We start from the raw sequence: 25,090 nt of genomic DNA on the forward strand, positions 1-25,090 counted from the left end.
GGCCAAACCAGTGGGGGGATGCAGATGCTCAGCACCTCTTGGTCCATGATGCATAAGGTGCTCTGAGATCTTTCAGGATGAGAGGCGGTGTAGACATGTAAATGGCTGGGAGAGTTGTGGTTGAGAGGCTACAACGCCTGCTCACGCAATATGTCAGATTCCCCGTATTGTCTGAAGCCTTGCCAATTGTTTGACGACAGTTGCAATTCAATATTAAAAACATTCAAGAGACCAAATACCCAAGCTTAGCCAATGTATTGTCTAAGCAGTACAGTACGCAAAGGAGGCACATGTACCGCTCTGTACAGGCGGTGCTTCTCGCACCGTGCAGTCCACCTTACACAGATGTGCTCCCAAGTAGGCGTTCACATTAGCCATATTTCTAGTATGGCCATTTAGAAGCTAAAAGCACTTGCTACATCACCCACAAAACCCACTAATCAGCTTTTTACTTTGTTCTCCTGTATCAACTTGTTCCTTCTTTGTTTGTTTGGGTCACCACGTTCCAAGTGGTAAGGGCCAGGAAGGCAGTCCTTACCTGTACCAAGACACAGCACACATGCACCTTGCCTTGGACAGGTTTCATATTTGCCAGTGTCAAAGCTGACTTCAGCGTTGCAGAGTGTTGTGGGATACTTGGCATAGGTGAACAGCATTATGGGAAGAACATGCTACAAGTCAGTTAGCATAACTACCCAACTTTCATATTTAACCTCATATATACAATATATACATATTTAACCTAATATTAATACCATGCGCATAATACCTGTTAATATGGTGTGTGTCTGCATATATCATATATGGGTTGGCTAGCACCCCCTAGTGGCTATTCCACAGTGAATAGCAACCTGCTACTGCTACCAACTAATAGCATGTCTCTTTCAAGTCAAGATCTGCCCTGTGGCGCAGAAGGTCCTGGGCTCAAACCCTGCTGATGATAGCTGTGGGGAGTTGGTACAATATTGGCATTTGAATAGGGACTTTAATAGCTGGAGAGTTCAGCCACTCATAGAGAGCTTCCTCTGTCAGGGACAGTATGTACAGCACCTTGTCACTTCCTCCTCCAGTGGCTGGTTCTGGTGGAGGCAGAGCTGTCAGCTACCACCTCAGAGTTATTCCTTTAGCTCAAGTGACAGATATTTGTGCTCTGCCCCTGAAGACCTGTATTCAATCCCTTGCATGGGTTTACAGCTGCACAGAACCTGGTCATATTAAACATTCTCCCACTTAAGTGAACTTTATTATTATTTTTAAGACATTAGGGAATTTAATCTTAAAAGCCTAGAAGATGGGAGAAACTCAAGAGACAGGCATGGAGATTGGAATCTCTTACACAGCTGAAAATGATGCATCTCATTTGGTGGCAATACCCTAATTTCATCCACACCAATTAAAAGCTCAACTTGATTTAAAGTATTTATACATGAAGGTAAAACAGACAGCGGCTTGACAGATTTTCCTAACTGCCCGGGGATCGGTTGCCAGCAAACCCATTGTGGTCATTACTTTCCTTGCCTCTTTAACAGACGCCTCTTGTTTACAGCTACAACATTAAATTGCAGCCATAAAGCATTTCACTATGGGCCCTGCCAGCTGATGAGCCAATTTAAAAGCATGCGGGCTGCCTTGCATGCATTTCTGTCTGCATGGGGAAGCAGAGGGGTTTGAATGTCACCCAGCCCTACAGAGGGGAAGCGGGAAGATGGATTATGCTGGCAGCAATCCAGCCATCTGTTCATTTGCCAGAACTAATGTTTAGTTTCTCAGCCTCCCACTTGTCTTAAATAATGCTGACCTACAGGATACGGGATGAGAAAGGTCACGCAGCTCATTCTTCCTGCCATTCCTCAAGCTGAAATTAAAGCTCTCCGAGGTGTTATAACTACATGTAGTTAGTGGTGATGGGAAATATTTACAAACTCTAGGCAGAATCCTTCCCTGATGTGCAAGAAGATGCTCTGGGGGGAAACTTCTTTCCTCCCCACAAGCAGAAGCAGCAGCACAATCTCTCTGCAGCTACCAGTGATGGAGCACCCCATCCCCAACAGAGTCTGAAGCATGTGGCCAGTTAGTACATGTGTTGCCATCAGCAGTGAGCCTTGGCTAGGAGCCACATGCTCCTCTCATCCAGAGAAACAGCAAACGTCACCCCCACAGCACTTCTAGCACGGAGGCACAGGGTAATAGCTCTGCTTCCTGCCACTGTGCTCAGTGAAGGCAGGGTATTCCTTCCCTTGTTAGGTTTGGGAAAGCTCAACCAGTGGATAAGGTGGTTGGTTGGGTTTCTCCGTGTGGAGCTCTATTGCTGTGCTATATTCCTTTTCGGGGCAGAGGACAGGTGTATATATAGGGTGACCAGATAGTAAGTGTGAAAAATCAGGACAGGGGATAGGGGGTAATTGGCACCTATATAAGAAAAAGCCCCAAATATCAGGACTGTCTCTATAAAATTGGGACATCTGGTCACCCTAGGTATATAGCAAGTCCAGGTGCATTGAGGCAGTGCCTGGTGACAGCAGACTTTCAGGGCTCTGCAGAAGCCCCAGTAGGGTTATTAGAAGAAGGGTGGCTGTTGTGCGTGAAGCACAGTGGTGGGAGCCAGGTGAGCTGGCTTCTATTCCCAGCGCTGCCTCCAGTTTGACTAAGTCCGTTCCCTTAATTTCTGTGCTTCAGTTTCCACATTTGTGAAAGAGGGTTACCAATAACACTTAGCTCCTGTTAGGAGCTCAAACCACTTCACAAAATGGGTAAGTAACATTGTCCCTATTTTACTGTTAGCACTTGAGGAGGGGTGTGTTAAGTGATTCACCCAAGGCCATGCAGCAAGTTAGTGTCAGAGGCAGAAACAATATGGGTCTCCTGAGTCCCATTCCAGTGGCATATCCAGGGAATCCCTCTGCTTTGGTCAGAGCTAACACTTCCTTAGCTCACAGAGAGATTCTGAGGCTTAATTAATATCCAGGAAGTGCTGGGAGATCCTTGGACAGAAAGCTATAGAAATGCTGGGTTTTATTATTTCTTTTCTTTCATTCAGTGGCTGTATTAGTCCCAGTCTGCACTGGAGCCCCAGGAAGGCAGCCGTTACAGTTTGCCTGCATGAGGCATCATTTGTATTTGAGAAAACAAGCCTTCCAGTCGCAACCGACCCCACCTACAAGAACCGATCCTATGATCTGAGCCTCTTGTGGTGCATACTGGGAGCTGTCGGATCACCAAAACCGGCTCGGTGCTAGCTCAGTCTCCCTGCAATATTTATATGCTGAAATATTCAGGCTATGGAGATGAGCATCCCTGGGGCCTATTCTCTGCAATTAGCTAATTGAGTGCTTTGACAAGAGTCATCTTTGCTGTTTCCTGGATCTCCTTTTTAATAATCCGACTTTACATTAACATCAAATTGTGGGGGAGGGAGGAACAGGGATTTTAATCAAAGATGTTCCTGTCTGGCCCTGGTCATGCAGTGGACTTGCCTTTTGGTGCCCCAGGCATGCCCTGTGGCCTTCCTAGGGGCTAATGCCCAACCACAGTTCAGAGGCAGTTCAGGGAGGCACTCCCAGCCTGGACACTGGAGTTAACTTAGGCTCGGTACCTTGACAGAAGGGAGCTGCCCTCGGGAGGGCGACATGGGGGGGACAGGACCTGTGGTGACCAGTTCAGGGCAGTGAGCTCCGGGGAAGTCGCCCTTTCTGGGTCCTGCTTTGTGTTCGGCATTTTGGGGCTTGCTGTACGTATGGAACATGCAGCTAGAGACATTTGCCAAAAAGGGGCCAGTCTGGATGTATGCAGAATCCCTGCCACAGAAGTCAACCCAGAGAGGGCACCTTGTTTTAAGCCCTGAGCCCCTGGTGAGCTTCTCTCTGGCCCCGGGGCATCTCTGTGTTAGATTTCAGTCTCCTGTGACAGAGCTGCTGGCTGACAAAAATAGCTAGTGGGGGCCTCCTCCTCCCCTGAAAGAAGAGCACGGCTTCTTTGATGGGAATGAAGCAACACGTGGGGGCTTCCAGCAAACAGCTGGCGTAGTAGTGGCTTGGCTTGGCTTAGCTCTCCAGCGTGTAGTTTTCCTCTTTGGGCTGGATAGTTGAGCCCACATCCCACTGCCTGCTAATTCCCCCCTTTCCAGGGGGAAGTCCAAAGTCTCCCATCAGCGCAGGGCTCACCCCTTTGTCCAGGGGCTCACAAGGCTTTTTCCTCAGTCCTTTAGCAGAAACCCACATGCAGCTCCCGGTCTTCCCCTCCAGTGTCTGGCTTTCTAGAGCAAAACACCACCATCTCCCCGGGATACTTTCCCCAGCCGTTTGGCTGACTCTTCAGACTTCTTCCCAGGCACTTGCAAAGCCCCTTCTGAACTGTTTGCCCGGAGAGTCTCAACGGCAGCCCCGTTCTCTTCCAATAAAGGAATCCACACTAGATCTTACGTCTTCCATACACGGATGGTCACTCTCTTACAGGGAAAAAGAAACTATTTTATCTCTCTTCCATTTTCCCAAGCATGCATTACAGCCAGCCTAGATCTCCCAAATCCCTCTGGACTACAAGTCACAGAAGGTTTGGTTCTGGGCTGAACTGGGAACAGGACCAGAGCTGGACCTTGAACCCCTCTTACCCGCTCACCCTTTAACAGATAGGAGAAGAAATATCCTGCTTCTCCTACCCCCACTTCAGGAAGGAGAGAGACAAATCCTGGTCCCAGCTGCTAATCCATGCAAGAGTAACCATGCTCATGAAGATTTTACACTGGATTAAAAATAGCTCAGTTTTAAACTTCCACTTTGTGAACTCTGGAACTGCAGGAAAATCATAGAATATCAGGGTTGGAAGGGACCTCAGGAGGTCAGTTAGTCCAACCCCCTGCTCAAAGCAGGACCAATCCCCAACTAAATCATCCTAGCCAGGGCTTTGCCAAGCCGGGCCTTAAAAACCTCTAAGGAAGGAGATTCCACCACCTCCCTAGGTAACCCATTCCAGTTCTTCACCACCCTCCTAGTGAAAAAGTTTTTCCTAATATCCAACCGAACCTCCTCCACTGCAACTTGAGACCATTACTCCTTGTTCTGTCATCTGGTACCACTGAAAATGGTCTAGATCCATCCTCTTTGGAACCCCCTTTCGGGTAGTTGAAAGCAGCTATCAAATCCCTCCTCATTCTCCTCTTCTGCAGACTAAACAATCCCAGTTCCTCAGCCTCTTCTCATAAGTCATGTGCTCCAGCCCCTAATCATTTTTCTTGCTCTCCGCAGGACTCTTTCCAATTTTTCCACATCCTTTTTGTAGTGTGGGGCCCAAAACTGGACACAGGACTCCAGATGAGGCCTCACCAATGTCAAATAGAGGTGCATGAATTAAATGAGGGTAACCCAGGGCTACTTACCTATTTATAGAGCAACTAGTCTCCTTTCTTGCTTCATGAATCCTGGTATGCCCCTTCTGTTAGAGTCCTACAGAATATTATAGTTCTCTGATAACAAACACTAATACAGTTAATAGCAATTCAACTCCCAGTAGGGTTCTACAGAAACCACTCTGAAACCCTGTAAAATCTGAGACAGTAAGATCCTCTCTCTAGCTTTTTTTTTTTTAAATGTCCTATAGGTTTTAATAAAGAATAAATCCCTGATATTGACATCTATAGGATGGTCCAGAAAACCTACAGAAATTATCTTATGCTCTATTAAGTTCACTAGTTCAAAGTTCAAGCAATTCCAATGGCGTTGGATTGGAAGCGAGGAGGGATAGGCTGAGGAGGGAATCAGGGAGGGGCTGGACAGTGCATTACAGAGCATCTTGGGGGGAAAAAAGTTCAGATTGTTTAATTTTAAAATGAAAAGACCAAACTGAACCCTGCCCCAATTCTGGCATAATCAGTGGAGTGGCCCCTGCTAACACTAGGCCGACAGTGTCCATTCTGTGAAATGCAGCGAAGATGGAACACGTGGTAAATTGACAGTGAACCACCCCCATCTTTAATTATCAGGAAAATTGTAGCCAGAGCAATCATTCCCCGCTGCAGATCATGGCAGAAAGCAACAGTGGCCTGGTACAGTAGGGAAAGGGCCTCTGGCCTTTCTATTCCATTCAATATACATTCTTATTCCGCGCTTATCACTATCGTACCTGAATGCCTTCCAGGAGTGCAAAGTGACTAACATCTGTAACATTTGCCTGAGCAGGTACCAGGATAATAGTCTTGGGGTGACTCCCTCCCAGTCACAGACCCTGCAGAAAGATCCCTTCATGGCCTAACATGCAGTACAGAATAATTGGCTACTGTCTCTGGCTCTGAGCAATAACCACATTGATATTCTTCTCACTCTGTATTAACCAGGAGGTTGGTGGGCTGCTTGCTGGGATGATGCAACCAGACACCAAGGGTATGTCTGCACAGCAATTAAACATCTATGGCTAGCCCGGGTCAGCAGATTCAGGCTGTTGGACTGTAAAATTGGGGTCTAGGATGAAGCCTGGGCTCTGGGATCCCCGCAAGTGGAGAGGGTCCCAGAGCCCAGGCTCCAGACCAAGCCCGAACGTTTACACTGCAATTTACAACCTCTGCCGCCCGAGCCCCACGAGCCCGAGCCGGCTGACCTAGTCTCGCCATGGCTGTTCAGTTGCTGTGTAGACGTACCCAAAGATCATTGGGAAACTGAGGCTGAGGTGCTGCTGAAGAGAGGCAGGGTTGGGAACCACTTCATTTTCTGCCCTTATTTGACTTTCCTCCACATCATCATGGCAGCCCTGGGTCATGGCAACTCCCCCTCCAGCCACCCATTCTGCTTTTCAAAGGGTCTCATCAAGTAAGGGCTGCAAACAGGCCCCTCCAGAGCCCATGGCACCAGGGGCCAAAATTCCCTGTGCTCTTTGCCTGTTTTCCCTAACAGCGGTGCCCTCCCTTCCCTTCTTCACTGCCACCTCTGTTCACCGGGGGTGGTGGCTCACTTCACATCTGGAGAAGAGCTAGGAGCAAAGGGATGATATTACGCAAAGTAAAATTTAGGCTGCATGAAACCAGTGAGCCCTACTGCCAGTGAGACCTCTGAGGCTGGGGGATTGTCCCTAGCCCAGGAAAGTGTCCCTAGTCCCAGCGGTGGAAGCACTGAACTGTGGGACTTCAAACCCAGACTGGACAAAACACTGGAGAACATACTGTAAGGAGCATCCTGCACTGGCAGGGGGATGGACAGGGGCCCTAACAGGTCTCTTCCATCTCTTAACTTCAGTATCCAACCACGCTGGATGTTCCTGCTAAAATAAGCACTGAAATAGGTAGCCATGTTCAGATTTAAAGAGTTGTTTGGCTTCAGGGTTAACACCCAGTGAGGTGAATGAGGATAGCTCAGACACCTCCTAGCACTATTGCTTCAGGCTGTGTGTCTGCAGACTCACTCAGGAGCACCGCATCTCTTCCACCTTTGCAAGGGTTCCTTCACAGATAAGGACTGAAAACTCAAGTTGTACAGAAAGCCAGGGGGCCGCTGGAGAAGTGCCAGAACCTGGCCTATTCCTCCTTGCATGGAGTCCTGACCATCACTCAGAACAGTAGATGTCCTCCCCCCTCAGCCTGCATGGCCTGATGTCCATGAAAGAGGAGGACAGAGCTGCCTAACAGCTCAAAGGACTTCCATCCAACTCTCTCATCCTGAGCCTTGTCTCACTTTGGCCCAGGTCTTGTTGGGTTCCGTTAGCCTGGTGAGCAGGGAATGCTCAGGAAGGAGAATATGCCTGACAGGCGGTGGTGACAGCAGATTGAAGCAGGAGGGGGCATTCTCCTGCTTTTAGCAGAGGAGAGGGAGCTATGCTTCCCCTTACTGTAATCCTTGCAGCTCTGAGGGAATTGATAAGAGCCAGGCTTCCAGCTCCTTGGACAGTCAAGCAGTTGCCCTTGCAAGAGGCAGGACAGTCAAGTGGTTAGGGCTCTAACCTAGGATTTGGAAGAGCCGGGTTCAACTTGCTGCTCTGCCACAGACTTCCTGTGTGGCCTTGGGAAGGCGTGTAGCTGCTCCATGCCTCAATTGCCCATCTGTCAAATGGGGAGAATAGCACTGCCCAACCTCACATGGGTGGTAGGAGAGCAAAGACATTAAAGATTGCGAAGGGCCGTATAAGCCCCATGTATCGATAGTCCAGAGTGGTGGCATGGCAAATGCCTTCTAAAATCCCCTCTCTTTGTTCTGTGTGTCCCCAAGGCTGATTTGTACATTTGCTCTCTAGGGTTTGGGTAGAATCTGAGCTTTGTCCTGCTGGCCCCTGCCTTACAAATCCTCTTCATTTCGAGCTAGAGTCCACACCTCCAAAGACAATGAGAGTTTTGCCATTGACTTCCGTTGGTGTAGAATTGGGCTCTTTCTGTCCACAAAGCAGCTCCCCCATTGATTATCATCTTAACCAGACAGCGTGGGACCAATGGCTTGGCTTGACCATCCCTTTGACTGGAATAGAAGTGCAGGGAGCTCAGCACCATGTTTTCCCCTCCCAATCATGGGACGTAGCTGTACCTTAACCTTACATGCCTACAGTAGTCTGTGGTGGGGGATGATTGATCTCTTGGTCTCAACAAAATGTAACAAAGTCTGGTTACATGTCATCTATGTATTTGTTACATTCGGTAGCATCTACTACCATGGCATCTAGGCACTGATTGGCTGTTTCCTGACTTAATGAGATACACACATCTACACACAGGTCCTGGCTCCTTCCACTCCTATGCACCAGCCCCTCTCTCCAACCACACTGATATTGACTCCATCCGCCAGCACCTAGCGCAGCCCAGAAGTGTACGCAAACACCATTCTCTCCCCCTGGCTCTAAGGAGAGCTCTGCCTCTGGGAAGGCTCCACTCCCTTCCTCGAGGGGCCAGCAGTCAAATTCAGACACTTTCCCGCACAGGATACTCGTTTGACATGTTCATTTTATGAACATGCCCATTGTATGAAACATGCTCCGTTGCAGGCTGGGGCCACCCCACAGAGACAGTGGGGAAAGGCCAAACCTAGTCAGTGTGACCGAAGAGTGGGATCCTGAGCCCTAGGGCTGCATTTCTCCCCATCACAGACCCATGCCTTGAAACTACCCCAATTTCACATTCTGAGTCGACACTGCTTTTTCCCGGCCTCTTGGGGATTTGATGCAAGAGGAGACTGTGTGACCAATTTAAATGGCTTTGCCTCCCATTTCTGCTCCTCGGGCTATTTTCCACGCTGGCTGAGTTTATAGCTTTCTGAGTCTTTATTTCTCTCTCTCCGAGGCTGTCCCTGACTCCACAGCCTTTGTTCTTGACTTAAAAGAGAATTAAGATTTCCTTGCTGCAGGTGAGAGCTTACAGATAAAAAAGGGGAGGCTATTTAAGACCTATATTAAGGAATGGGATTTGAAACACAATACCTGCCCCGTGTGCTCCTGTTAGCCACCGGGAACACGCCACCTTTCTGGGGAGGACCATGCAGACTCAGTACGTGCACAAAATAAACCCTTTGAACCCCAAAGATAAACACCCCCAGGATTGTAAGGGATGGGAGTTAAGAGAGGAAAGAGGCAGATCCCAAGTTATCAGACTTTTTGTCCTACTTTTCACTCTGAAGGTATCAGCTTTAGGAAGAAATCCTGGCCCTAGTGAAATCAATGGCAAAACTTGCATTGACTACAGAAGGGCCAAGATTTCACCCTTAGGGTGCTTATGGGGCCCGATCCTGCAATGTTCTGAGCAAACGCTTAATATTTAATAATAAGATAGCACCTAAGGGGCCCTGAACCCATTGGGGGCTCCATTGCAATGTGCAAACAGAGAAAAGGACAAGATCGTGGTCCTGAAGGTCTTGCAATCTAACGACACAGCCAGATGGAGGGCAGGGAATGAGGTTAGAGCATTCGGGGAAGTGGCCCTGTGAAAAAATGGGCCTGGTTTGGTTAATTATAGAGTTGTAGGGTTTTTTAAGTGGCATTAGAAGTAGGGAGTGGGGACAAAAAGAGGGTGAAGAGAAACAGTCAGAGCTCATCACCTGTCTGGCCATAACCAAGCAAGGTGGGAGTTGTAGGGCTCCTGAATGGTGAGTCTTAAGAGGGGATTGGATGGGCAGGAAGAGAAGGTAGTGGATGTTTGGGTTTTCTCAGGGAGTTTTTCCAGGCAGCAGGAGCAGAAGGAGAGAAAGCTCTTCTCCCACTGATTTCAGGAGCTCAAGATTAAGGCTACAATGTTGTCATGGAGGTCACAGAATCTGTGACTTCCAAAGACGTCCGTGACATCAGCCCCAGGGGCTGGGAGCTGCAGGGTCCTGCCGCTTCACACAGCAGCAGGGAGCTGTGAGGTACCCATGCCACCTGAGGCAATGGGCCTCCAAGCTCTGGGCTGCCATGGGCAGCAGGGGTACCCCACAGCTCCCGGCCGCTGCAGGTGACAGGGGGACCCCAGCAGCTCCCCGCCTCCAAGAAAGGGGGACCCTGGCAGCTCTCACCATTGCCACAGCACGGGGTATCCCCGCAGCTCCCCACCTCTGGGGAGGGGGCAGGGGCACCCTGGAGCTTCCTGTCACCATGGGGAGCTCTGAGCCCACATGGGTGGTGGGGGCCCTGGAGCTCCCAGCCACTCCGCAGCTGCCCAGCCCCTTCCCATTTTTTCATGGATATTTTTAGTAAAAGTCCGGGACAGGTCACGGGCTTCTGTGAATTTTTCTTTATTGCCCGTGAGCTGTCTGTGGCTTTTACTAAAAATACCCATGCCAAAATCTTAGCCTTACTCATGGTTAATAAAGCGACTGTAAAACATTGCACCTTCCGATTGTGCAGATCAGCCCCCTGATTGTAGTCAGAGTCACATCTGCTGACTTCGGTCACTCAATGTAGATTGTTACTTCTTTTATGCCCATTTGCCCTGCAGAGTCAGCACAGCTAATGAATCTGGTCTGGAACTGAATTCTAGTCTGGCTAACATATCAACGCAACTGTTAAATAAATGTGAACTGCAAAATCTTTCTGACTGGTGAAGATGCTTCTGCCCAACATGACTTTCAGATCCCTGAGAATTTGCAGGGCTGCCAGTAAAACCCCGTCTTTTTACTTATAAAGTGATCGGCTTTGATGCTGGGTATGTCTATACTGCAGTCAGAACAGGAAGAGCTCATTTTGATTGAGCTAACTCCCTAAAACCAGCAGCATCGCTGCACAGACATGAGCGGCAGCTTGTCCTAGCCACCTGAGTACGTACGTAGGGCCCAGGGTGGGATTGTACTCGGGCGTCTAGCCTGTGCTGCCGTGGCAACGTTGCTATTTTTAAACGAGCTGGCTTGACCAGCCTTACGTGAACATGGAGGTCTGCCTACTTGTACTGCAGTCATGCCTCTTGACTGCTGAATGGACACAGCCTTCTCAGAGAGAAGAGGAAAGACAAAAGCCCACAGGTATAGGAGGATGCAAGTTATTCTAAAATTGTTTTTGTCCCATGATTTTTTGCATTCTGTTAATTATAAGCTGTAAAACCTGTTCTCCTGCTAATTATGGCAGTTCCACCTAGCAAACACCATTTTTGTTCCCCTGTCTGAGCCCTGTGTTTTGAACAGGACTCAAATGCTTATAGAGGGGTTTTTTTACAGCAACTTCAATTTAAACTGCACCTTACCTCAAACCCTTTCCCCTTGCGAGCCAGCACCAGCCTGCGTCTGCAGAGAGAAATCTGCCAGTGAACTGATGCTCTGGACCCTTGTCTGTGTAGTTTGGGAGCTTGTCTGTGCACCTTTTTAACATGCGGGAATGCCGTCACACACCTTAAATCCTCACCCCAAGCTCACAGACCCAGCAAGCACTTTGAGCATAGCTAGGAACAGGCCCGAACTGCACACCAGACCAAAACCCTGCCATATGTTGGGGAACTCCACACCTGGTCTGAATCCCAGGGCTCAGGCCCGTCTCTAAGGTGGAGCGGAGTCAGAATATCTCACCCCAGCCCCCAGTTTAGCTTTGGGGCTGTTTGGCTCCAGAGCTGAGCTCAGCCGCCCAGCCCCATTCCACAGCATGACATTTCTGTAAACGTGGGACTGCCGTCCTCCCCGTGCACACATCAGCTGCATTCCCAGGCCGGACAATAAAACTGCCTCTGCACTAATGACAACAAATGGCCAAGCAATAGATACGAGCAGATTTATTAGTCCCTTAGGGTGGCCATAAAGGGCTAGATTGTCACTTCAGGCACAGCCCTGAGCAAACTACAACAGCCCAAGGAGTAGCCGTAGACACAACTCCTCCCCTGCTTCCCCTTGGCCTGTACTGCCAAGGAAGGACCACTTGCCCATCCCCTATGCTCGGTTAGCTACGCAGGCTAGCGCGTAGCGGTTTGGGCAACCAAGGCTTTCCCGCTCCCTGCCCCTTCTCGCCTACCCCCTGCCCACCTGCTCCAGGACGAAAGCAAATAATCCAGCTTATGCTCACAAACCTGGATCACAGAGTGTAGCCCCTGTAAGGGCACTGGGGAGATTCTTACTCCCTTGTGCCAGTGTCTAGCCCTTTGCAAACACACCATCCCAGTGGGTGGGTGAGATTAGAGAGCTGGTACATTATCTTAACTGGATAAAAATCCAGGTCAGAGGTTCCCGTTTTCCTCTGCTGCTCCAGTGGGAAATCTGTGCTGTGTGTTTGTAAATCTCTAGCCCGGGGGCTAGGTGGATAGCGGGTTACTGTACTTGCTCTTCTGGAGAAAGCGACAGGGGGCCTGATTCTGATCTCACTGGTGGGGGGGGGACCCCATGCATCTCCATTCATTTCAACTAAGTGACTTTGCATTAGGGATCTGAGCTACTGCCCACTGAAGCCAACGGGAGAATCTCTGGTGACATTAGTGGTGTTGGATCAGGCCCTAAGTGAGACGGAGGCTGGGCCCGCGGAGGGAGTCTCAGGTCACAGGGTGAGTGAGTGGACGATTTCATCCCAAGCCCCATTTGTTCACATCACAAAGCCATCACACACATTGGCATATTGATCATGCTGGCAGCCTCTGTTCTCGGCGGCCAGGGTCCCAACAGTAGCAGCGCTACAGGTCAGGAGGGAGGTGCCTGGGCTGAGGCACGCAGGGGAAGGAGTGAACTGCAAGAGTGTGCTCTGTGCCCCTGATTCTCATGAGCACCAAAGTCACTTAACGATGCTTTTAAAGAAAACTTGCTGCAGTGTTATATGTAAATTGTATTACATCTACGTAGCTGATTTATCAAAATGTGCAACCCCAAAGAACCTGATAATGGTGGCATCTTTTGGGTCCCTAGTCGCCTGCCAATGGCAGTAGAAGGAAAATCCTGATATATACCGGTACAAATGTGGGCCTGCTCCCACTTCCTTTGTCTTGGCCCTAAATACATTATAAATCCCAAGCCCTGTGTCCATGATTAATACCAGTTTTTTCAGTCATGTGGAACAATATCAGAAACAACAGAACGAGAGCGGCTAGGCCATCCTATCCAACCCTCCTCCTAATGCAGGATCGATTCCCCACGCTGCTGGAACAGCCAGAGTGTGCTAGCTTTAAATGACTCAAGCGATGGGAATTTCCACCACGTCCCTTGGGAGAGAATACGTCACGGTCAAACTGAGGTTAGGAAATTTTTCTTGCTGTTAAGCCTGAAATTTCCTTTGCTCCATTTCCTCTCCGTTCCCCCTCGTTAAGCCTTCAATGGCCACTCTAAATAGCTCTCCTCCCCTCCTGATACATTTGCCTTTCCAGTGCTTACTCTTTGGGCCTGATCCTCAGCCCGGTGTCAATCAGTGTAGCTCCATAGATGTTGATTTACACCGGCTGAGGATTTGCCCATTATCGTATCCCCCTCAGATGTCATTTAGCCCAATTACACATAGCTAGTTCTCGGCAGTTAGCCCCGCGTCCTCTCCCCGCCCTCTCAGCCCTGAATGATTTCTGTTGCTCTGCTTCAAATCCCCTCCAGTTTGCTGGCTAAATCAGTTATTTACAGTGTGACATGTCTCTTGGTGCCAGGCCCTACTGTAAAAAACCACGTTGGTGGAACAGTCTAACCTTTATTCCCTCTGAGGAACAAATACTGCCCTGGCGATTGCTAGTGGCATCCCCTCATTAGCACGCACACTTCTGTGTTACACATGCTTGCCTTGCTTGGGGGCGTTTCTTTATTACCGCTGAGTGATGCAGGGTCGTGAGGCCTGATCCTGCTGAGGTTCTGAGCCTGCTCTGCTTTCCCTGAAGCCAGTCAGAGTGGAAGGCGCTCAGCATTTTGCAGGATCTACTGAGCATCTCACAGGATCTGGCTCTCAGTGGGCAAAAGCCCATTAAATGACTCCTTGTTGCCATGACAGTATTGACTGAGAGCCCCTGGAGTTGTGAGAATTCAAGGGAAGCCAGCAAAAATAAAATCAGGACAGCAGATCCCTTGGGGAAGTGTGAGTTTGCCCATAAGTGGGCAGTGTGTGACATTCTGAACGCCTCTGATGGCACTTGGAACTTTCCAACCCATTATCCCTTCAAAGGAGCACTACGGTATTCTACAGGAATGGCCCAAACATTTCATCTGACAGTAGGAGGAGTTCAGAGACATGGGATTGTTACTAGGTTCTCTTTCTAGAATGGATTTACTTCTTTTTGTGGATTCACTTTGACAATTCTTTTCACATGGAGGGTGAGATCCTGGCCCCTAGGCAGTCACTAGAAGTTTTGGCATTAACTTCAAGAGGGCCAGGATTTCACCCATGCTCTCCAGCTGCTTGTGTTGCTAGGGCCAATTGAAAATGGCCACTCATGTGTCATCTGGAAAGTCCCTGCCTTCCCAGATCCACTTCAAGACTGGAGAAGCTGCTGTTATATATAATCTGTCACTTCAGTTTCCAGACACTTTGATTTTTAGTACGTGTGAAAACTACAAACTATCTTGTCTTCATGAGGATTTTACTTCATGGTAGTTAAAATGAGTTAAGAACTCACCTTTTTTCATAGCAAAGATGCAGCCTTTGTTCATCCTTGTGGGTGTGCGTGGTGTCGGGGCGGGGGGGGGTGTCAGTGTGGGTAGGATCTTGTTTACCTGGGAAAATCTACCATCAGAACTATACCGATATAGTTATACTGCTGTTCCTGAATAAGAAGTTATACAATACAACTATAGCACTATAATTATACCGATACAGTTCTGCCAGTAAATTTCCCTGTGTAGACAAGCCTTGGCTGATGTGTTTGCTTTACTATCGCTATATATTTTCAGACCGTTCTGTACCCCGTGGACATAGACACAGGGAGTTTTTGTCTCCAGTTCCTATATTATACGGATCTTGCAGCCAGAGATAAATGTGTTCTTAATGTACTATTGAGTCTGAAAGCACTGTACATCAGGGGCAAATCCCAGGAGCAAAATTAGTCAGTTTCTGCTACATTACATGTGGTTATTAATCAAATTTATTGTGTAATCAATGTCCAGAGTTCCCAAAGGTGAGTATTCTCCCTCAGATGTGGAAGAGGCTGCCTTGCTCATTGCATCCTTTCCAACAGATGGTCAGTTTTTATCTCTTTCCTCTAGTTTAAAACCCTGGACCAATCAAGTTAGTTACTTTTCCTAGTTGACCACAAGCTGAGGAAACTGCTCTTCTAATCCAGAGGATTTGCATCCTCTTCCTGCATCTCTATCCCAATTAGCCATAAGGTTGGTTTTTCCTTCATAGCTGCTGTAATCAGGACCTCATGGATAGTTTAAAGTGGTCCTTTGCTGTGCGGGAGGTCTATTAATTGCTTTCTTTTTGGCAGCCTGTAAGCCGTAATGTCTAATTTGTAGGTATTGATAAAATGGGAATGTTGGATACTTATATTTAATTTTAGCCGCTGGTGTGTCATGGAGTCAGCTGTTTTTATAGTCTGAAACCTGGAAAAACTAAACATGTCCTGCTTGAGTGCCCTTAGCAGGTTGAACTTCCCCACTCACAAACACTCCAGGACTGTGTACAAACAAGCACAAAGGGAACACAGTCATGAACCTGGGAAAACCCACCAACAGAACAGATATGCATATAAAGAGTCAAATACCCTCCACGTCACTTTCCTGTAACTTTGGCAACAGTCCATCCAACTGTCTGCCCACCCACTGGTGAGAATGTCCCACAGTCCCTTGGCTGCACCACCTCACCCATTCACCAAACTCGACTCATGGTTAGGATCAGCAAGTACTAGTCATCCAAGTGTCTCTTTGCAGGTCTGTCTCCAGTCCCTGGGGAGCTTCTTGCCTGGTCCTGCCTGGAGAGACCACCACTTAACCCAGTCTAATGAGGTAGCTCATTAAGGTGCTAGATAAGCAGAACCCTGCGTCATTTTTCACAACAAAGTCCCCACAGGAAAGGAGACAAGAACACTTAGGACCCTTCAGCAGAATCCTGACTGCTTAGAAATAAAGTCTTTAAAGTGATTTAGGAGCCAGCTACCCCCAAAATCCAAGATCATGTCCAGTTATGGTGACTCCTCAAGTGTCACAAGAGGAATTGTGGGTGGGTAGTCTATGCAAAGGAAGACCTCTGTGGCAACACCTTTTCACCAGTAGAGGCAGTAGAGAGCTTCCCTCTACAGCTTCTGGCCTACATTAGTTGTATCCTTCCAGCCTTGGACTCTAGGAAGCAATGGCAATAGGAGGGGAAGGATTGTGGCTCTGATCTGGAATGTGTTCCTGTTACCACCTGACACCACAACTGGATAATTGAGCTGCATATGGAAAGATAGTGAAAGGAAGAGACAGAGGAATGAAGAAAGGGAAGGGATGGAGAGAGAGATGGAAAAAGAAACAAACAGAGACAGACAAGGAGACAAACAGAGACAAGGAGAAGTAGCTAGGAAAGCAGCTTGTTTCTGGATCTGGGGAGTGTACTTGGGGACATTTCTGTGGAGTCTAGTACCTAATGTTCACTGTCTCTCTGAGCTCCTGGATGCTGTCAAAGTGAGTTAACTAGCTTGGGGACGTCAGCATCAAAGGGGAATGCATGCAAGGAGAGGCAGAAGGGTCTCTGTAGAGGAGGTGTGGGAGCCAGTGGATGGGAGCACCAGCAAATGAAAAGAGCGAGAGAAGCTCAGCTGGAAGTTTTGCAGTGTAGCTTGTGCCTCCAGACAGGACCCTCCTGGTCACAGATGCACAAAGCTTAAAGCAGACATAATTCTAGGGGCAGCTGAGGATGAGCTGATGATGCTGTTGGCAAAGGCTACATTTTCCCATCGGATCCATGGCACAAATCTCAGATAAACAGCTTAAGGGGAAACCGCAGTGGTTAGTACAATAGATAATAATGTGCCCACTGATGTACAAAGTCTCCTGGTAATTTTCAGAAATACCTGTCACCGTTTCACTATCTCCACTAGAACGAATGGTCTCTGTGGAAGTGGCCTAGCAAGAGCTGCATGCTGACGGCATACAGTAAGTTGCAGAGACCCCAGCTCTCATTGGAATACATGGGAAATCAGGGCCTTCCACTGCTGTTGTAAGATTTTTTATTTCTTTTGAGTGCTTAATTTCACTTTGGTAAACCTCTATGAAAATGAACTTTAAAAGTAGTATTTGCTCTGTGGCAATTCTAAATGTCCCCCATTTTTCATGTATCCATGTGGCTGGATGCTTTCCCTGATTCCTACTGTAGTGTACGTCATCAGACTGTAAAAGGGATGGGTGAATAGATTTTGTGCTTGGCCTGGCTAAAGTAGTGAGATGTTTGCTTGCAGCATATTATTCACCCACTAGTGCTGCATAAGGTTTCAGAGAGGGTGTCTCCCACGGTAAACCAGGGAGACAAAGTTGGAATGCAAGTTGTGTGAAAGCCTGTTTGTGTCTGTTGCTGTAGTTATTTTCTTTGATAAATGCATGCTATTTAAGAAGATCCATAAGTCTATATATCATGACATTTTATAGACCATATAGATTATTAAGATGACGAGGCCCCTGCTGTAATGATGAGAGGTGGTGCAACAAAATATTGACCAGGGACTGTGGTGGGTATGGTTTTCTCTGCATTGTCTGATTTAGAGATCAGTTTAGTAACTGTTCTACTACATGTAAGCAATCCTTATTCACGAGAATGGTCCCATTGAAGCGGGAGTTTGGAGAAGTTAAGGGATTGCTCATGTGTGCAAGTGTTACACAGATGAGTTAAGGGTTGCAGGATTAGGCTCATCAATGGTAATGTGTTTGTGGCAGGGACTTGATCTGCTTGTATGGCTGTAAAAGCCCCTAATACCACACTCTGCTGAGATAATGAATAACCACAGCAATAAAGTACAGTAGAAACAATAAATTCACAATTACTGCCTGTTACCCATAAAGCCTGAAAGTCAATGAAGCTTTTATAAAATACAAAAGTCCGGGATACACACCTTAACACACTCTAAACTGCCTTCACTAAACAAGGACACTCCGCCAGAGAAGTTGATCAACTCATGCAATGGGCCATTCAAATATCCCAAGAGAACCTGAACCCACTGACTGCACACCGCTAGCTGTCACCTACCACCCCACACTAGAACCTCTACCAGCTATCAAACAATTACATACTTGACAGGCACCTGTTAGAACCTACAGGGCTGGGGTTCTGGGCTGCTGACACCTCTGTATCACCACAGGAGGCTTAGGCTAAGCACCTATAGGAGGAGCCTGAGAAGCTGAGCTCGGCAGGAAGTACTGCCCAGCAGGACCCAAGTGGCAGCCCCTTACAGCCCCCGATTGGTCTATACCTACCAGCACTTAACCCAGGAAGCCATAAAGGGGAGCTGTCTGAGTAACAGCACAGACTGCTTTGCCCATCTCTGCTCCAGACCCTGCTTGCAACAGACCCTAGACTCTGACTTCCAATTCTGGTTTGTCCTCAATGTCCCTATTCGACTGCTGTCTGTAACCTGGTACCCGATCCTGGTCTCCTGGTAACCTGACCCTGCCTGCTTCCTAAGGCCTGACTCTCCGTTTGCCCTCTGGCCTGCCTTGGACTCTGACCTCACAGTATCTGACTTGGCCTGACTCCCAACTCCTGTTCCAACCTCTAGGTTTGACTGTCCTCATCCCGGTCGTGACAGGACCTCATCCTGAAAGTAATCTTTCCCAAACCCCCTCTTCTGGCCTTCAGACAACCCCCAATCTCTCCAAGCTCATCAGCAGAAGCAAGCTCTCCACAGACCAGGACACACCAACTCAAAGCGGCACCAGATCCTGCCAGAACAACAGATGCAAAACCTGCTGACATATCTCCACTGCTACAATGAACAATACCCCCCACAACAACCTTTCAAGAGCCATGGGTCCTATACATGCCTGTATTAACATGTGGTGTACCTCCTCCAGTGCACGAAATGCCACAATAACAACTATGTGGGTGAAACCAGATAATCACTATGCTCTCAAACGGACTCACACAGGAAAATGATAAAAGACAAAAACACCATATCACCCATGGGTGAATCCATTTCATAAAATGGTCACTCCATATCTGACCTCTCAGTCCTCATCCTCAAAGGAAACCCGTGTGACACCTTCAAATGATGAGCTTGGGAGCTTAAATTGATAACTTTGCTAGACACCAAAAATCATGGACTCAATAGAGATTCATTACATGAATCTGTAACACGTTAACTCTCCTTTGTCCTATAACTGCAGAGGTATTAATTGCCCACATCATTTTGAATGGTTTCTTGCAACGTGTTACCTCCATATATTTAACAATCGGTTCCACTTTGTATTCAGCTGTGACACTCTGATTATCTTTCCCAGACCTGAAAAAGCACTGTGGATCTTGAAAGCTCGTCTCTTTCACCAACAGAAGTTGGCCCAATAAAAGATATTACTTCCTCCACCTTGTCTCTCTCATAAAATAAATCTACCTTTTAAAAATTGGTTGCTTTAGTTGTGCTGATTTTGAAGCTTGTTGTTAATATACGAGTCTTCTGTTGCCTGTTTGCATTGCAGAATTAGATTACTCTGTGTGTTTGTTTCATGCAGATCTTTTTTGATGAAGAGTACATACACATTTTCAAAAACTAATTGAAACATCTGAAAGTACAAAGTGACACAGAGCAGGCACCAGCGACAGTGTTGACAGTACAAACTCAGAAACTTTCACCTCATCAATTTCCTCTAAGAACAAAAAGAAACCCATAGAACAGTGCTGGATTAGCTGCAACAGCTGAACCTCATCTTCTACAATTAAAAAAACACCAGTGAAGTGCTACTGCTCTTTCGGTTATCTTAGGAGGGAAATCCACCAGAAATCTGACAAGCAGTACAAGAAATATATCCGCATCTACCTATCCCTTACTCCAGTATCAAACTAGCTCTCACAGCTCGGCTCTAGCTAAGCAAATACAGTCAAGGCATCTCTATTTTTTGTTACCTTTAACATGAAAAATAGAGATGCATGACATTCCCCCCCCCCAATATCTCTGGTTATCAGCTAAGCAACCAAAACATACTTGACAGAAGAAGATTTCAGATGCACAAGAGCAATCCATGTTGACAGTGGAGTGACAGATAGTGCTGTCGGTAAGGGGATGTGTTGTCTCAGTTGCCACGGAACTCACTGTGACATAGCAGCTTGCTAAAATCCAATTGCAGTTTTTTTTTAAAATGTGCTTTTCCTTTTATGCTAGCTGGTTAGATCTCTAGAAGGGACTGGGGGGCATCTGCAGGATGCTCCTGGTGATGCCACAAGACACTCAATTTTCTGCTGAGCTTCTCAGTCATAGAAATCAGAGACAGGAAAGACCCATTAGCTCATTTCATCCTTCCTCTGGGGCTAGGGGAAGATGGCTCCTTGTAGTTTGTGCTCCAGCTCTTCCCTGCTGCCAGAACTTTGCACCACAGGTCAGTTTGGCTTTATGGCATGAGTCACAAGTTATTTTCTTCTTGGCTAATGGAGATGAATGGAGAGCAGATGTGCTCTGCAAGAGATGTTCCTTCCTCCCTCTGCACCCCCGGGGGCGAGGTCCACTGAAGTACGATCTCTCCATTCAGAGGTAGCAGAGAGGTCTGTCATCCAAGGACGTTCAAAAGCAGCTCTCCACAGGCTCACGGAACAAGCTTCCCCCCATGACAGGTCTATTAATCAAATCTCTTGAGGAGCCAACACCACTGATTCCCTTCCCCACTGGAGTGGAGCTAACCCCCCTGCTCTTCTTTGTCATGATTTGTTGCATCTTTTACTGACACCTCATAATGCGTACTTCCTCCCAGTCTCCACATCCCAGGAGCTCTTGGGCCTGCATTACTACATTACTGAGGCTACCCATAATGCTTTTCACCAGTGTCCAAATGTTTATTCCTGTGCTTGTCTGTTTTATCCTCTTGCCATTTTCTCTAATGCTCCTCTGGGAGGGTCAACCAGGCAGGATGGCTCTTACGTGTTTGGGAAGAAATAATTCATCCTTCAAGCCTTAATCCTCTAGAAATACATCATATGCTTTGGGAGGATTTTGCAGGAAAATGAAGGTTAACAGTGGGTCTCCAAGGTGACACATAACAGAATTTCATTGAAATAAAAATTGATAAACTGACTTGGATGATCCATAAAATGAGCCACGGCATCAGAATATGCCTTTAGTCTGATGGCCGGGTCCTATTACTCACGTATTGGCCTGAGGCTGATAATGACCAGGAGCTTTTTAATCCCTGAGGCAGGAAACTAGCGAGCGTTGTGCAGACAACATGATCAAAGAGCAAAGATGTACTTAGTGTCACTCTGAGGCTCCCGCAGTCCCCTGACTGATCCAGTTCAGATGGAAGCACTAAACTCTGTCATCACTGGGGTGAAGCATTACAGAACTGCAGGCAGCCTAAGCAAAGAGCTAGGATGGGGGTGCTGCAGAGAGGCATACGGTACACTCTGGAAGTGCACAAGTCACGCAGTTAAAGGTTGTGCTTCTGTGATCAGGCCACTGAGCACCAGGACTGAGGCCAAAGACTCCACACTTACCTCTGTATAACTACGTCGCTCGGGGGTGTGAAAAATCCACACCCTTGAGCGATGCAGTTATACCAACCGTAACCCCCGTCCCCTCCCCCGTGTAGACAGTGAGCTCCCCCCGCCAACATAGCTACTGCCTCTCAGGGAGGTGGAGTAACTAAGCCAATGTGAGAGCTTTCTCCTGTCGGCTTAGAGTGTCTTCGTCAAAGCGGTACAGCGGCAAGGCTGTATCAGTACAGCTCTGCCAGTGCAGCGTGTGTAGCGTAGACCTGCCCTGAGAGCAGAAGACTCCTGAGTCCAACTCCCAGCTCTGCTAGTGGCGACCTTTGGCAAGTCACTGCAAAGGGGTTCATAAAAATTGAGCTTGTGCCCTTTGTAGCTTCTGTTAATTTACAAGGAGGCCAGGAAGAGGTTTGGGGGGGAGGGATGGTTGGTTGGGGGTGGGGGAGTGTTATTACTTGCTTTTTGCCTTAAAAAAGAAGAGAGTTCTTGCTGAGTGGCGAGAAGAATCGGAAAGAGCTGGGAAGCACCAGTAAGGACTCTTTCGTCTTGGACTATCAGCCACATGCTAAGAGAAGCGAAAGCAGAGTAATCAGAGCAACGTTTCCATTCCCCTTTAAATACTCTCTTGTGTAACAGAGAAGTTGACGAAAGGGGAAATCAAAGACATGGCAAGTCAGTGCTTGATTAAACAGGGAGAGAACAGGATGCATTGACAAATGGGCTCACTTAGGGAAGCAGCTGCAATATACTTGTTGGAAAGGACGGAGCTGTGACACTGGACTGGGACTCAGGAGATCTGGGTTGAGTTCCCAGCTCTGGCATCGACTCCCTCGGTCTATTTAGGTTGTAAGCAGGGGCGGCTCTAGGCACCAGCAAACCAAGCTGTTGCCTAGGGGCGGCAGGCTGGGCAGGACCTGCGGCGCAGCACACCGCTGCCTGGGGCAGCCTAATTTCTAGAGCCGCCCCTGGTTGTAAGTAGCTCTTCAGTGCAGGGACTGTCTACTGTTCTGTGTGTTTGTACGGTGCCTGGCACAATGGGGCCTTGACCTTAGGTGGACCTTAGACACTACAGTAATAAATGTAACAATCTTGGTGTTCATGAAATTACAAACCAATGAATAAGAAAAGAATAAGCACACAGCAATATGGTCTTCCCAACCCCCGCCTCTAAGGCGCCTCTCCAAATTCCCACACCCACAGCACAGTCCCTTATGAGGGAACGTCTCCAAAAACACAATCTTTCATAAACATCTCTACAATAAACATTATTGATAATAATAAGCACACAGACAGCTTCTGAGGGCACGCTTAAAGACACAAAGGTATATTCTTTGGAGCAATCCTGCTTATTTACAGAGAAAGGACAAAGTCCTGTCCTCCTGAACAACAGAAACAAACACCAGCAGGCCGTTTCCTTATTTGCAATATCCACATCTACTCCTGTCAGTTCTGTGCCCCAAGAAGCTCTGTTTCTGCTCCCTCTCCGGGCCATGCTCACAACTCCATTTCTCCTTGACTGCTGGCTTTCTCCCACACACACAGCTTGCCAAACAATCCCCTTGCCCCTCATCAGCAGTGTCATGCAAACCATTATCCTGGGCCTTGGCTTCTGTTGTTTCTAGTTATCACTACATAAAGGAGTATAATTGCTCCTTCCATTGAGCCAGAAAGGAGGACACTTAGCATACCCACAGGCTTTAACCATGTCTATGATTGTCTGTAGAGCAAGAATGCATTGCCGGGAGCCATTAACATCTTCCAGCATAACAGTACTTTCTCACAATACCTTGTGAGTCCTTTATCTCTGCTATTTCAAGATGAGAAGGCCTGTTCCCTACATGACACTTATGTTGTGTTTTTCTCTCTCTTTCCTGGCAGAACAAATGACTATATAACCGTTGATCACAGAACATCCTATTTCTTTGCTATTACCTGTGGGCTTCCAGAGAAACGTGGAGGAGGGACACCTGAAGAAAACAAGGAATTGCAGCACTGAGACGAGGAGACAGGGGGAGGATGGGGTGAGTGGACATGCTGGTTTCTGGGGAAGCAGAAACACATTGTGAACGGTTTATGTAGTGGTTAGCATTCAGCATTGTATTGCACATTAATACACTCAGTAAACAGGGTGGCTGCAAAGATATTCTACATCCATTAATGATCAGGTCATAAGCCACATGAATAACAGAGCCCGATTCTGCCCTCACTTACTGGGATATCTAATCTAGGTAACCCATTCCAGTGCTTCACCATCCTCCTAGTGAAAAAGTTTTTCCTAATATCCAACCTAAACTTCCCCCACTGCAACTTGAGACCATTACTCCTTGTTCTGTCATCTGTTCTCCTTGTACCACTGAGAACAGTCTAGATCATTCCTCTTTGGAACCCCCTTTCAGTTAGTTGAAAGCAGCTATCAAATCCCCCATCATTCTTCTCTTCTGCAGACTAAACAATCCCAGTTCCCTCAGCCTCTCCTCATAAGTCATGTGTTCCAGCCCCCTAATCATTTTTGTTGCCCTCCGCTGGACTCTCTCCAATTTTTCCACATCCTTCTTGTAGTGTGGGGCCCAAAACTGGACACAGGACTCCAGATGAGGCCTCACTAATGTCGAATAGAGGGGAATGACCACGGCCCTCGATCTGCTGGCAATGCCCCTACTTATACAGCCCCAAATGCCACTAGCCTTCTTGGCAACAAGGGCACACTGTTGACTCATATCCAGCTTCTTGTCCACCATAACCCCTAGGTCCCTTTCTGCATAAAGGATCTGTACATTCCCTGTACCAGGGAGGCAGCTAAACCTGGTGCCAGTGGGGCTGAGGCCTAACCCCCTTATAGGGCCAGCCCGCCTGTGACAGGCTGGAAGGGAGCATGGGAAGAGCGCCTCCACTGCCTTCTCCCTTGGAGCGCCTCCTCCCTCACTCCATGGGGAGAAGGGAGTGGGATGGGGCAGGGGAGTGGCCCCTTAGAGCTCCCCCAGTCTCCAGGCAGGTATCTGCACCGAACATTGATTCCTGCTTTACACCTGCAGCTCCCCGGGGGAGGGGGCTGCTTTGGCAGAGGACCTCATGGCAGCCCATAGCCCTAAAGGGATGGGAAGAGGAGGCAGACCCCCACCCCAGGGCTAACGCTTCCTCTCCTCTTGGCTCTGCTCCCTCAAACCTGTGGTCCCTGCGAGGACCATTAACCAGA

The 25,090-nt window shown here is 48.0% G+C and overlaps 1 protein-coding gene across 3 annotated transcripts in view; it reads left to right on the forward strand.

Annotated features, from left to right (window-relative positions):
- LOC120374956 (myosin-M heavy chain-like) overlaps nucleotides 1-25,090 on the forward strand; it is an 89,352-nt gene that overhangs the window by 40,671 nt on the left and 23,591 nt on the right. For 2 of the 3 annotated variants that reach the window (XM_039495415.1, XM_039495418.1), the window contains exons 1-2: nucleotides 20,600-20,795; nucleotides 23,776-23,918. The gene's annotated coding sequence lies outside the window, so the exon portion shown is untranslated. Of the gene's footprint in view, nucleotides 1-20,599; nucleotides 20,796-23,775; nucleotides 23,919-25,090 lie in introns of those variants that run through there. The other variant, XM_039495417.1, reaches the window with a different exon arrangement.

The sequence above is a fragment of the Mauremys reevesii genome, linkage group 11 (genome assembly GCF_016161935.1).
Source record: "Mauremys reevesii isolate NIE-2019 linkage group 11, ASM1616193v1, whole genome shotgun sequence".
Lineage (NCBI taxonomy): Eukaryota > Metazoa > Chordata > Testudines > Geoemydidae > Mauremys > Mauremys reevesii.